This window comes from Dermacentor silvarum, chromosome 4 (genome assembly GCF_013339745.2).
Source record: "Dermacentor silvarum isolate Dsil-2018 chromosome 4, BIME_Dsil_1.4, whole genome shotgun sequence".
NCBI lineage: Eukaryota > Metazoa > Arthropoda > Arachnida > Ixodida > Ixodidae > Dermacentor > Dermacentor silvarum.
This window is the reverse complement of record NC_051157.2, coordinates 127,502,469-127,517,004: the sequence shown is the minus strand read 5'-3', so window position 1 is coordinate 127,517,004 and position 14,536 is coordinate 127,502,469. Positions and strand designations below refer to the sequence as shown.

General features: G+C 46.3%; 1 protein-coding gene across 5 annotated transcripts in view; it reads right to left on the bottom strand.

The window, feature by feature from the left end:
- The window catches only part of LOC119450619 (uncharacterized), a 114,411-nt gene that overhangs the window by 71,983 nt on the left and 27,892 nt on the right, over nucleotides 1–14,536 (bottom strand). The window contains exon 1 of one of the 5 annotated variants that reach the window (XM_049666058.1): nucleotides 13,340–13,478. The exons of the other annotated variants lie outside the window; for them this stretch is intronic. The gene's annotated coding sequence lies outside the window, so the exon portion shown is untranslated. Of the gene's footprint in view, nucleotides 1–13,339; nucleotides 13,479–14,536 lie in introns of those variants that run through there. 5 annotated transcript variants of the gene reach the window in all.

Here is a 14,536-nt window from a genome sequence, read left to right as displayed (position 1 = left end):
ACTTTCCTAGAGCGTGGCATCACAACATTGTCAGCGTTGTCTTACCCATTTCTAGTTGTAACGTGCAGAAACAGAAAACACCGGCTCAGTTCTTGAAATATTATTCCCGAGCTGATGACGCATTCATAATTGAACACTTAAAAACGTGTACCGTCGACTTTGATGACACTGACATCTTTTCTTTCTTGGATCGTTCTAGAACATGTGGCGTTATTGCATTGACAATTTTATACCTGACTCGAAAAAGAAAGTGCGTAAGCATACGCCTCGGGCGACCCGATATATCATTCATATCAAACGCAAAAGCAAAACAACTAAAACGGGAAAATGCATCACCTACGGCAATAGCTGAATTGCAAAGCAGGCTTGCACGTGCACTACATCAGACAAATAAATAATATTTCAGAATAACGCTACCTGACTTCCTGAAACGGCCACGAATAAGTTCTGGGACTATACCAGTGAGAAGGGGAGATCGGTGTCACAAGTTTATGATGATGGTATTGCAATCAGATAAAAAAAGACATTGCTCAGCATTTTAGTACTTATTCTAAGAGTATTTTCAGTGAACGCTTCACGCATGATCAATGCCGTAGGGTTCAGTGCTTGGGATGTGAACTTTATTAACTATCAGGGAGTGACCTCCGTGTTACGTGATCTGAAAGCTAAAAATTCTTATGGTCCTGACGACTTACCAAATGTGTTTCTGCGGCGGTGCACCGAGTCCCTTACAAAGTTCTGAGTACTTATATTTCACGCTTCTCCTTTATCTGCAAAGTTCTCTGACGACTGGAAGGCAGCCCGAGTGGTGCCAGTGTTCAAAAAGGGTGATCGAATCTTATTAGAAAACTGCAGGCCAATTTCTCAGTTGTAAACTGATTGAACACATTTCAAAATGCATTAATGAATTCCTTGAACAGAACTCGATTTAAAAAACTTCCAGCATAGTTTCAGTAAGTGCTATTTACAGTTACCCAGTTTGTTTCAGTTATCCATTCATTTGCTTCGGTTCTCCGTAATAACAGTGAAATTGATTTTTGTGGCGCTCATTGGTCGTACTTGGCTCTACGGCAGAAAACATTAAATTCACCAAATTGATTTTTTTTTATTTTAGCAAAGCATTTACTGGGTTCTTAGAGAAAGCTTTGTTTGATCTTAGAGACATCATTTTTATTGGTTCCCTTTGAGTTAAAATGTTTTCAAAAGTTATGGAGAGCAGTATACGAAAAGCAGGCCCAGGACCAGAAGAGCAGGCCTGGACTCTACTACGGCCCCGACTAGTCCCTCAGGGGAAATAAAGGATGTTATTTTGAAGGTAAAGCGCCGTAAGGCACGAGAAAAGTATACGTATAATCAGGAATCACTGACCCAGCACGAGCGCCGCAGGGGCGACAAAGTCTGTCCGACGTATACCACGCCCGTGCGAGGAGAATTTTGTAACTCCAACGAGGAATCTACCAGTTTGTCGTGATGCTGCTTGCGCTCATAAACGCGTCACACACAAGCTGCTCGATTAACACAAAGTCGCACATTTTCCACCTAGTATCGCTTCATTTCATCCCAAACAACTCTAGGCGTTGCCTGGGCCATGGGGTCGACGTCTGCCATGTTTCACTGGGCATGGGGCTAGGGGCTTGAACGGAGCTAGGTGCGTTTCGCGTGAGCTAACAAGCCCTAGGTCGTAAACTATGTGCGCAATTCCCGTTATTGACGCGCGGGCGTGCTGCGGTCATCCGCCTGCAGCGCGCCCGCTGCAGAGCTTGGGGGCGCAACCCACCACCCCGTTTCAAAGGGGACGCTCATAGCATCCATCCATCCATCCATGCACGGGGCGTGCGAATTCCAAATACGCGTCTGGGATCCTTGCATTCAAGTTAATATTCATAGTATTGAGGGAATACAAAGACAGGCTGTCCGGTTTGTGTGTAAGAAATTCTCAACATTTGACTCTCCATCAGAACTAATGAAGTCCAACAACATTCCCTCACTAGAAGCAACGAGGGAGAACTTGCGGCTTCAACTTCAACTAATTAGCAAAAAGCTAACCCTAGACTCTTCCCCGTATGGAACGCTGCTTGTTACCAGGCGTACTCGACACCACCGCCAGCAAACACAAACGCCATATTTTGCCAGAATTTACTCCTTCACATACTTTTACCCAAGTACCATTAGTTATTGGAACTGTTTAGACGGCGCATTGTAACGTGTCGCTTTGTTGCTTTGTAACATGTTAGTAAATAGGTCTGTTGTGTTTTGTATTTTTATGACTACCCTGCCTGGACCTTGAGCCTGCAGTATGTAATAAATAAAAATAATAAATAAAATTCGATTATACGTATTTCGAATTAGGTGCGACTTTCAAGATTAAAAAAAAGGCGAAGCATCAATTGCGATAGCAAATTAGCAGAAAGATATTCGGAGTAGGGGTATATCGGCTTCATAAAGTTGGACACATTCACTTACTAACTGAATTAACAAGCGTGACGTTAGCGCGCACAAGCACACATGAATAGATCACACTCGATGGCGGCAGACAACCACTCTCAAAACGCTGGCAGCAAGCGCAGCGCATGCAAAGGTCACAGCCGTCTGGAGACCGCTTGCAAGATACGGCGCGCGCGACAACACCGGCAGCCCGTACCGGCGCAAACATATAATAAAGAACCAAGCGCTAAGCGCAAAGTACACGAACGCATTTGTTGGCAGAGTAGAAGCCGCCCCCCAACCTCCCCCTCCCCCCCTTCCTCCCGCACTGCCTTCCCGCTTTGCTACTTTCGCGTGGCAGATTGCGTCTCCAGTTCCCCTTGCGTCCGGTTGCAAGATACGTATTTGGTGCCGCAGCAAAGCGTCGCCCCCCCCCCCCCCCTCCCTCCCTCCCTCCCTCCCATACCACCACGGCGTTTCGCGCCACGGAAGCCGCGTTTGCTTTCCGCCGCGCGTTCGCTCTCCGTGATAGCGCGCATCCCACGCGCGCTTTCACTTGCACATAAGGCGCGCGGCGACGATTTTATCGCCCTTGGACTTTATACTGAACCTCACGCCGACGGCGACTGTGACGACGGCGGCATAAATCTGCTTGAAGTGTTCATATCATTGATAAAAGAGGGTTCTTTAAAAGGTGACTGGCTTCGAATTCGCCATTTAAACCTTTTCCCCGAAGAGGAAATAAAAAAGTTAATATTTTTATTATTCTTCTGAAGCTCACGTTATTAGCGGCAAAGTATCTCAACCTCACTTAGGAACTCCTCCGCAATAACGCCACATTCGCTGCGCTAATCGCGTTTTTACAGAAAGTCACAGGTTCGCCCGAAAGGCGAAGCATCGATTGCGATATCAAATTAACAGCCAGCTACACTTAGCAAGGATATTTGTTTTATTAGCCGTATAAACTTGCACACATTCGCTTACTAACTAAATTAACAAGCACGGTGTACGCGCGCACGAGCAAACACGAACACATTTCACTCGATGAGCGCGGAAACGCGCTGTCAAAACGCTGCAGACAGGTGTGCGGCAGCAGCAGCGAGCGAAATGACCCTCGTGCTGTGTCACTTTAACGCGAACTAAAAGTACAGCTCATACGAAGGCCTTAGGCACTTGGCGTATAGATGAGACAACCTAAAGTCCTCCCGCGCGGTACCAGTGCCGAATGCTCCCCTAGCGGACGGATGGGAGTGTCGAAGGTCGTCCCTGGCCCCACGCGCGCCCGTGTTCTTTACGGCACGAGCGATCGTGCGCGTTCTTTTCGCGACGGCGAGTGCGAGCTCATCAACCAGGAAAGGTGGCACGGCAATACTGCTCTATTGTTCATTGCCACAACAGCCTCGAAAGGTCGAAAGCCGCCCGTGAAGTCCCTACAGAATTCCGGGGAGGTGGTACGAGAAGGACAGACGGCAAGCATGGATAACTGCAGTGCACCGAGCCAAGCAAGTCACGTATTTCGCATTCGCGTGCTATATCACGGCCGCTCGATAAGAACGCAATAGTATTATGCCTTTATTTAAAGCATGGCCGTTAGTTTAGACGTGTCGCGTAGTTGAATCGTACAGTGACATCCGCCGTGTTAGATTAGCGGTAAATGCATAGGTGTTGCGCCACTAAGCTCGACGACGCGAGCTCGATTCCCGGCCACGGCGGCCGCATTTCGATGCGGGCGATGCAAGAACACTTGTTACCGTGTACATTGATTTTTGTGCAGGTTAAATAACCCCCGGTGGTCAAAATTATTCCCGAGACCCTCCATTACAGCGTGCCTCATAATGATATCGGGGTTTTTACACGTAAAACCCCCGAATTTAATTGATTGTACTGTTCGTTCACTCGCGATCGGCAAGGACGAACTCAAGAGAATTATATCCCTTTTCCAAACGCTGTAACTTAAATTGCTGGTTGCGCAGGCAACAAAAGCGCTACTTGTCTTTTGTGGGGTAGCAATCCCTATTTAATGCAAGCTGCGGTCATTGCGTGCGTCGGTAAGCGGCAGATCGGAAAGCAGCTGCCCTAAACGTGCGCGTTATGTTTGTTTGGCCATGCTTTCTAGGTTCACAATATTCCAGCATGATTTAAAGTAATTGCCACCTTGCACATTCTTCCTGCTTCACTCTTCCTGCCAAGAATATTCGTTTCGTGTATAGTAGCCGGCCATCGGTGTGAGCTTACTTTAGCTGCCGCGGGGCATTGGCCCGACGAGAAACTAGATTTGTTTTGATGAGGCATGTATCGCTAATTCTTGCGCTGGTGCTGCTGGTCCCGAGGTATTAGCCGGTTACCTTGATCTGGGTTCATTTCGCGGAGCAGTTTGTACGAGCGATCTCATGAGCAGTGAAAAGATACATTGTTCAATAATGCAATGAGTTACCATGACTAACATCTGCATTGAATCTGCATTTAATGATACACATTAAATATTTATACAGCTTGATATAAGGCACTATGCGCATATGTAGTACACACATAGTTAATTAACTTTATTGGCTTATTGGTGCCTAATGCATGTGATTTTTCTGTGCTGACAATGCTGATGCCAATGAGGCCTTTCATCAAAATGTCGTGGACGCATATAACGAAGTGTGGCGAACGTCTCTGATCCTCAATGATTGGAAATCATCTGTGGTGATACCAGTCTTAAAGCCCGGCCGCCCTGCAAAACACCTAAAGTCTTACCGGCCAATATCGCTAACTTCTAATGTTATGAAGCTGATGGAACGAATGGTACTGATTCGTCTAGACGGCAGGCTACAAGAGCTTAATTTCTTTCCTGGTGTCATGAGCGGCTTTCGTCGTCACCGTTCAGCCCTCGATAGCATAGCAGACCTTGTTTCATCTCTAGAGTCTGCTCGAGAAAAAAAGCACTCTGCATACATGCTCTTCCTGGACATACAGCAAGCTTTCGATTCGGTTCCGCATAAGGCGATTATTAACGCCCTTAGAAATGCGGGAATTTCGGGTCGACTGCTTCATTTTGTGCATAACTTTCTATCTGAGCGCCACATGAAAGTGCGTGTTGGAAGAGCAACAAGTGATTCTCGCCCTGTTAAGTGCGGTGTACCACAAGGCAGCGTTTTGTCGCTGCTTCTCTTCAACAGTGTACTTGCTGGACGTCCAAGCCGATTGCCTCAGGAATCTGACTTTCCAATATGTTTAGCAATCTATGCTGATGACATTGCTCTGTGGATCAGCGGTCCTTCGCACCACGGTCCACGTCTTCGTGGAATCTTGCAGAGAGCTCTGAATGCGACTTCAGAGTACTTGGAGGAAGTTTGGTCTGCAGATCTCATCAGCTAAGTCAGCCGCAATTGCGCATCATCCAAGGCAATGGGCTTGTCGAACCATGAGCCGGCTGTACTTCGGAGAGGCACCAGTACAATGGGTACAACACCACCGCTACCTGGGCGTAATTATCGATGATCGCCTCTCTTGGCGCCCTGCCATTACCTCTGTGCGGTGCAAATCCCGGTCGCTGCTCAAGTATGTGGCTGCCTTGACTGCTAGGGGCGCTGGCTGCGACCAGACGACAGCACTGCAGGTATACCAATCATCTGTCCTCTCTGGCGTGATGTATGCCTTGCCAGTCTTGAACGTGCCGCCAAATGTGGTGTCGCAATTGGAACGGGACCATCGTGTTGCCCTCCGAGTCATGCTTGGCTTACCTCGTGAGGCGCAATCTGTTCCACTACTCACGGAAGCGCACCAGTTGCCCCTGAGCTTGCAAGCAGACCAGAGAGCGCTACACAATATCCAGCGTTTGCACCGAGCATTAGACGGCCAAGCACTGATTAATCGGCTGCTTCATCGCCCATTCTCTCGGATGGGGAAAATGGCGGCATTGTTTGTGGACATTACTCACAGTTCAGGAGACACTACTTCATTCACAACTCCGAAGAAGCGCAACATATGTTCCTTCCCCATTTATCTGACAATTCCCGAAATACACAAAAAATCAAGTCAGCCTGTTCCGGCACTATTTTAATTGGCCGAGTCTCACCTATTTGAAAAATTTGAAGGTTATATTGAAGTATTCACGGACGCATCTGTACACAGCGACGCGCAAGGCGCTTCTGCAGCTTTCTTCTGCCCTTCGACTGGCATCAGACGGATATTTAGAATACTACATCCAACCTCATCAACAACTGCAGAACTAGCAGCGATTGATATTGCTCTGAAACACGTACATGAAGAATAAACGCCTTGTAGGTCGTCATTCTTACAGACTCCCGTGCTGCCCTCAGCAGACTTAGACAAGATGCCGATAGCCCATTGTTGTGCAGTATCCAAGAAACTTCCAGCAAAATTACTTCCTGTGGAGTGTCCCTCATTGCCCAGTGGGTACCCTCGCACGTGGGCATCGCTGGAAATGAAGAGGCTGATCGCCTCGCTTCAAGCTGTGCCCACCATGAATGTGACTGCCCTGACATTTCGTGCATGTTTGAAAACGCTCGTCTCCTGATACGCCGACACCGCCTAAAGCAGCACCCAGACCGGCGTGTTGCAGACGGATCGTTCCCTCCCCGTGTTCGTGGTCGAGGCTTGCCCCGTCGAGCTAGAGCACTGTTGTACAAGTTAAGGGTTGGGTCTGTGTTGGTGCGCGAACGCCTATACCGACAAGGACGTGTGAACAGCCCGTCGTGTACGTATTGTAGCTCCTGTGAGACACTTGAACGTCTCGTTTTAGAGTGTCCCGCATACGTTGCGCAGCGCGCATTACTAATTAAGGAGTATAGACTTATGGGGCTGCAATGTGCGACCCTTGACGATTGCGTATTTCCAAGGGGCAGCGCTGCTCGACGTGACCAGGCCCATCGAGCCCTGCTAACTTTTCTGAAGGACACTGACTTGGCCTCCCGTCTATGGACATTATTTGTAGTTTTGTTTTGTTCTGTCTGTGCCTCCGTCATTTCTTTATTTCCTCTTTTCTTTTCTCATATTTTCATTTCCTCTATTCCCTCCTCCTATAGGAGTAGGCAGGCATTGTGCCCCTCTCGGTGGCAGTTGTCAGCTTGCTCCCTCCTTAATCCCTTTGTGTCCTCGTGAGTACATGGGTACAAATCAAATAATCCCTGGGAGCCAAAATGAGAGCAGCTGTGTGTGCTTTCCGAGCGACCAACGAAGCCAACCGCAATCGTCACCGTTTCTGCACATCTCTGCAAGCATGTATGACCATTTTGTGGCTGCACCCTAGAGAAATTAAAGTGACTAAATTACTGAACTCGGTGTGTACCTATAACTCGATGTCGTACACAATCTTGTTGAACACCTCCGACACGCACTTGGCTTTCACTGTCACATCACCGCCCACAATTTGTTCAACGCCATACGCGTGTGGAAGCAGACGGTCCCCTATCTTGAGGCTGCCACCACGAAATAAGCTGCTGGCGTCGGCAACCTTCTTGAAATCGCATTGCAGTCTTTAAATCGCTCTTCAGTAAGCAGGCGATCTGCCGCCATTGAAAACGGAGCGCAGTGAGCATGAGCAGCGAAGGAAAACGCGGGCGAAACAATGTAAACTAAGCGGCGACTGCACCACGGCGCGACCACGCTGCTTGGCATTTACACAATGGGGGCGCTGTCAGGAGGCGCAGTAGCGCCTTCTGGCGATCGTTTTCTCGTCTATACTTTGTCCACATCGCAGATCGCTTTGAAGATGAAGCCCGCGCGGGCGAGCACTTTACGCACGTCATTGATAGCTGTCAAGATACGGCGGTCGCGCGGCCGCGCCGTAAGCAGCAGCCGCTTCCGGAATATAACGCCCCCCCCCCCTCTCTCCCGCACCCTCCTCCACCCCCCCCCCCCCCCACCACCACCATGCCTCGCGCGCCACAGAAGGCGGCGCGCTTCCCTCCTTTCTCCCTCGCGAGCGCAACATTGAGCCGCGATTGTCGACAGACCTTCGTAAGCTTTCACTCGCACATACAGCGTACGGCGAGCGGCGCCAATGTTATAGTGTTAGGCCTTGATATGGAACATCACGGTGACGGCGACGGCAGAAATGCGCTTGGAGTGTCCATATAATTTCTATCACAATGAAACGAATCTGTATTGTCTAGAAACAAAACACCGTTTATATATTTACAGACATACATATAGGCTCGACAGCTGTACAGGCTATAGCCAGTATTACTCACACCAACGCATGAAGAGCACTACAGCTTTATTTTAACGCGATAGCGTTAGGGGCCCGGTGTCGCAGAAAATCCGGCGTCGGCGTCAGCATTCGGCGTCCGTGGAATCCGTATCCCGAACCACCCTGACCACACAGGCTCTCCGCGTGGCGCAAGGGATTGGTGAACAAACATTAAATTTTTCTAAGTAAAATCCATCAGAAAAATCGTAAAGTACGGCTTAACTACAACCTACAGATATGATAGCGTTGGATTGTAATTTTAATGTACGAGAAAAAAGCCTGATAAGCAGCCAGGGATCTTTGAATGCTATCGCGTTCCACTCTTAAAGGCGAAGCTTAAGCGTCCTCAGATTCTGATGGCGTTTGGCTGTACTTTGGTTCTAGGCAACATTGAGGGCAATGTTGAAAACCGAGCTTTTCTAAATTTTTGTACAGGAGACTCCCGTTAAGACGTACACGCAGAAGCGAAATTTTCGAATAGGAGACTAAAGGGTGAAATATTTGCTTTATTTCTCAGGCCTAATGCAAAATATTTGGCATATACGAACTTCCAATTCAGTTAGGGCGATATCTCAGCTCATTTGTATGAGCCGACTTCTTTTTTTTTAGCAACACGAGAAAGAAGTAGTGTTCATTTGTGCATAAGTGACTACGCCAATGCGGACACTGACACAATAAACTGCATGAATGACTTCGAGGAAGCAAGTGAGGAAGTCCTCAAGGAACCTCCATACGCTCACAATTAGGAGAGGCCACTGGCCCAGCGCCACAAAAGCTAGCCATGTTCATACCGATGCAGTTAATTATGCCTTGAATGTTTCGATGAATTAGTTTCCAGCTTAAAGTGCAGGTATTGAAACGTCTCTAACCAATCCAGATGAAGTAAACATTATCAGGAGATTGAAGGCACATAGGTATCTTGGTATGGGGTACTACTACTCAAACAAACTATCAAAAATTACTAGTTCTTCAAAAAAAAGTTTTGCGAGCATTCGAGCAATACCATGGTATTGTCAGGGACTTGGAAACTTAACCACTCTTTGAAAAATACGCAATACTAACGGTAACAAAACTGTATCACTTCAAACTTCTGCAATGGGTTAAACAAAACAAGCCGCAGTGTCTTCAGAACCCGCCTGACAATACTCATACCATGCGTCAGCAACAACGGAAAATCCCAGCAATAAGGACAAATTATGACAAGCAACACGTTCAGTATCAAATACCCACAATGTTAAATCGTTTACACGGTCTCATAGATTTCAATCCCATACCTTCGAACACTATCAAGTCCATCCTAATGAACCATGATATTGAGTATGCTTATTAAAGTTTCTGTGCTTGATTTGTTACATCCTATCTATCAATTTGAGTTATGTGTTGTAGTTTCTTTTCTTATGCTTTATTTGACATTGTGTATTGATGAAGTTTCTTTTGAGATGAAGCTTTTGTGATGAAGTTCTTTTCTAATGTTTTCTCTGAAATTGTGTAAAAAGACCATGCTAAATTTTGTTGAGTTACTGTTTTTTTTTTCTGAAAACATCTGCGTCATATTGAGATGCTCAGCGGCCTGCGTGCCAAGCTGCATTTAGGAGCAGAGGCCCCATGTCAGGCTATATAGCCTTTAGCCTCTGCTCCCGATTCTGTAAGTATTCAGGACAAATAAACTTGAATTGAATTAACCAGAGGTAACTCTCCGGGGTTGGCTAGTCTGCTCTGGAGGAAGGAGAGAGGATCATTATTAAATTGGGTGGTTTTAGGTGCCAGAACCACGATTTTATCGATTGTGAGGCACGCCGTAGTAGCACTCCGGAATAATTTGGCCCACCTGATGTTCATTAACGTGCACCTAAATCTAAGTACAGGCGTGTTTTTGCCATATAAGGGGTGAGGCTAGAAAAGTTGAACGAAGATGGCTGCACACGCACTAGAAAGGTACTTGATAAGGACTAGAGTATTTGCTCATTCCCGATGCTTTGAATAAAATAGTTTGACCTGAAGATTTAAGCGTTGAAAGCCATAATAAGGCTGATGGTTTCTCATGAAATTATTGGACCTGATGATAAAATAATCATCCGTGCGACATGTTGGCCAACGCTAACCAAGTACATTCGAGCCTTCCTCTTCCAGCAGCCCCTCACTACCGGATTACTTCGAACTGATTGGAGGGATATCGTTCGAGTCAACGAAAGCGGTGACCGATCCTCTGCTAAACTACAGACCAATATTGATTAATAGCAAATGCTATAAAGTTATAATTTCATCGTCAGAGTTTGTTTCATACTAAGAAACAAGGTTTCCTAGGGTTATGAAGTTACAGGCGGGCAACGCGCAAGGACACAGGCAAAGAAGGAGACGTGAACATGAACAGCACAGACTTGAAAGCAAAAAAAAAAAGCTATGATATAAATATACATCAATCCGAAATTTGTCATTCTAGTGTCAATAAAGCCTCAAGGAAAATAATGCTATAGGATACACGATATCTAGATGCCTGTCATGAGTACTTTTTTGTCACGTTCTAAGTATAAAGGCGAAACATGCAACTCAAGCCCAGAGCCACAAACAACAGATATAATAAGCACCGGGGCACAGCGATAAAGGTAAAGAGTACTAAAACCAACACGCAGGTTACAAAAAACGCATAACGACTCTAAGAACATGCTACGCGCCGAGCCCGATGCGTGCGAATGAACACGTAAAAATCACCAGCAACAACAGCAGGCAACACACAAAAAAAAACAGAACATAAAAAAGTGCAATAAAAAAGGCGCGATAAAGCACAACACCGCCACAAGAACCACCAGGCATTGAGAAAATTTTTATCACATCTACAAATATGGTTTTCGCTTTTAAAGCAATCGGCACATACGCCTCGATAAGAAAAATACGGGCAAAAAATTGCGTAACTTGCACTGGAGGCGCATTTCTAAAGAGACAGCAGAGTTGATGGACACCTAGCTAGTCCTGGCTTTTGTGCTAGGCTATGAACTACCAAGTCATCCCCAGCATTTCTCGGAATTTATTATTGATCGATTATCGATTAGCAATTGATTGGCTATCAATTGCCTATCAATAATTGACTAAGCTTAAGTATTCCTAACCATGCTTAGCTAAACTTCGCCAGGTTTAGCTTCGCTAGTTTTTCTTAGCTAAAGCTAAAGAAAAATAGAAGCGTCAGTACAGATAAAAGCAGACAACAAGCATTTCAAGAAGGTGCTCGGATAAGCGGAAGGGGATGTTCCATTTTTATAAACCACTAATCATGATTATACGAAACCTTCCAGAAAATCTAGTTCCTTTGGTAACAAGCACACGCATGGCATGCTTACGCATTTGTCAGAGCTTGGCCATCGCGGTCGGAGCTCCTGGCAATGAAATATGCTCCGATCACTTCTCTTCGTAGCTTATCAGCTGATTTGGACAGAAATACCGTGTTCTCGAATTTCGGTGTGCACCCACCATTCCCTACAGTGAACATCAAGTTATCCTCAAGATTTATTCCGTACTGCTAACCTATATGCTCTCGTACTCTCGTTAAAAACAACGACTCTGTAATGCACTGTATATACCCTTCCACAAGACCGGGTAATTGATAAACTATACTATCTATAGGTACTGTCTCATTTTATGTAACAACTTGCATTACTGATGAATGAACATTTTCCAACTCTGCCTCCCCCATTAAGTAATACCCCGCAAGGGGCCCTCAGTGGGGTTTAACTAAAGTATGATAATCGATATCAGCCCAGCGGGACTTTGCTATTACTGTTCGCAATCCTTAATTACTTTTAATTAATCGCAATAATGTTTAGTTACTTAGTTGTTCACTTTAGCATGCTTTAATAATTTAACCCTAATTACTCTTTGGGACTCGAATTACGATGAATTATTTTTAGCTGCTTGGTGCTAAATTCACTTTTGCATGCTTTATTGAACGGTAGTGGTGTATGCCGCTTTCCGATTTTTGCTACTGCAAGTGTTGACCGCGATGGTCACATTCCGCGACTAATGAAAAGCTTTAAAAGGCACCGATGCCCTTTAACGCGCCCGCATGAGCGCTTATGCTTCATCGCGTGCACACGCTCGCACACAGCGTTTCAGAGACCGCATAGTCTGAGTCGAAACACTTAAGGCACGTAAACACTGTGTCATTAAATTTCCGGATTGAGAGGGCTCTATTTCGACTCAAACAGGTTGAATTCTGTTAGTAGCTACAGGCCCTGATGTCGGCATTGCGCCACACGGCCGGAGCAGCCATTATACAAACAATTTGCCACGGCATTCTTTACGGGGGCGTTGCATTGTAACAGACGCGTAAAATCAATTTCGGGCGTCTTGTGCAGCCGCCATAGGCAACGTTCCCAGATAAAAAGCACAAATGTCCGCTTGCTGCATGTCGATAGGTTGTCGCTGGGAAAGTTTCTGTCCGTTACCTTATCCGTACGTGCAGTTCGTTCTACTTATCGCTGACATAGCCATTCGTACAGAATTTGAATAAATGGATCTTGGTAAGGATGTAAACATAACTGTCGGCTAAAACTGTCACTCTCTTTCTTGAAAGTGAAACAAGACCGTCGCTGTCGCTGCGCCTGTCACCTCTCAAACCAAGCAACATACCAGAACATATATAGCATACTTGCAGCGATGTAACCAGCCGCAGCTAAAGTATACCGACTATATTGTCTTCTGCTACGAAATACGAGGCATTTGGCTTACCTATTGAGGGGGATAAGAGCGGGATTCTTGAAACGCCGTGTCGAGAATCCGCACCGCAGCCTGCGGAGCTAGGCGATGCGGCCGGACGAGAAAGCACCTGGCCACAGTCGCAGCGCTATTGAAGATTAAAATAAGCGTACACCCCCCATCAGTCTAAGAGAATGCCAGATAGTCTTGGATTGTATTGGCTTTCGAAGTTCCAGCAGTGGGGTGAATCTTCCTATACCTCCCATTGGTTCTCCTATAACAGACGCTCAGTCGACGCTAGTGCCAAGGCACACTTCAGTTAGGCCCTAGCAGATGGATGACGGTACTACGGTGGCTAAAAAAAAGAAAAAAGAAAGAAAAGCGGCGCGATTTTTTTACCCTCCCTCCTTTCGCTATAGCACTTTTTTCTCTTCCTTTTTTATGATAACGTTGTTCCGCTCGTTTTTCCTTTCCCTTATGACTTTCCTATCCCTCTCCCATGCATCGCCTCACCATCCCCTCATGCCTCGCGCCATGCTCTTTTTTTATTTCTTTAGCTGTCCGTGGCGCTTTTTTTTTTTTTTTTTTGGCGGGCGTTATCAGACACACCACCGGACCGAAGCGCGCGCTAAGCGCTCCTCTCCTGTCCAGCGCACCGTGCCATTCGTGCATTCGTGCTGCGTGCTTGTGCGCAGTGGATTCTTTTTGCGTTTTCATGCACGCAGTCGCGTTCATTATTACAATCAAGCAAGCCTGTGCCCAAATTGTATTTAAAAATTATTCCACTTACAACACAACAGTTCTTTGGACTCACTTTATTGTGTTCGTTTGCGAAAACCAGAATTGGAGCAGGCAGTGCAACACACTATAGAATTCCACAGAACGCGGATGGTGTTTCATGTACGCACGTGTAAAAAACATTTATTGTAATTGCTCTAATGTCCAATGCGCAGAATAGCTTCTCACGGCCTGCTTCTCACTCGGTCCATAAAATCCACCTCCGTGAAGTGCACCGAGCATATTCTGTGGTTGTTGAGCTTGTCTCTGGGCAAACCCATTAGGTCCATCCTTCCAGCGTAGGTTAGAAACGCTTCCATCCTGAAGAACAGTGAAGATCATAAATTATAACATCACAGTTGGAACATACAAAACTGAGCTCGTTTCGCGTCGCGACATAGTACTAGTTGTGATATGTCAACCTTAATTCTCAGAGAACGCATCTTCAACGAT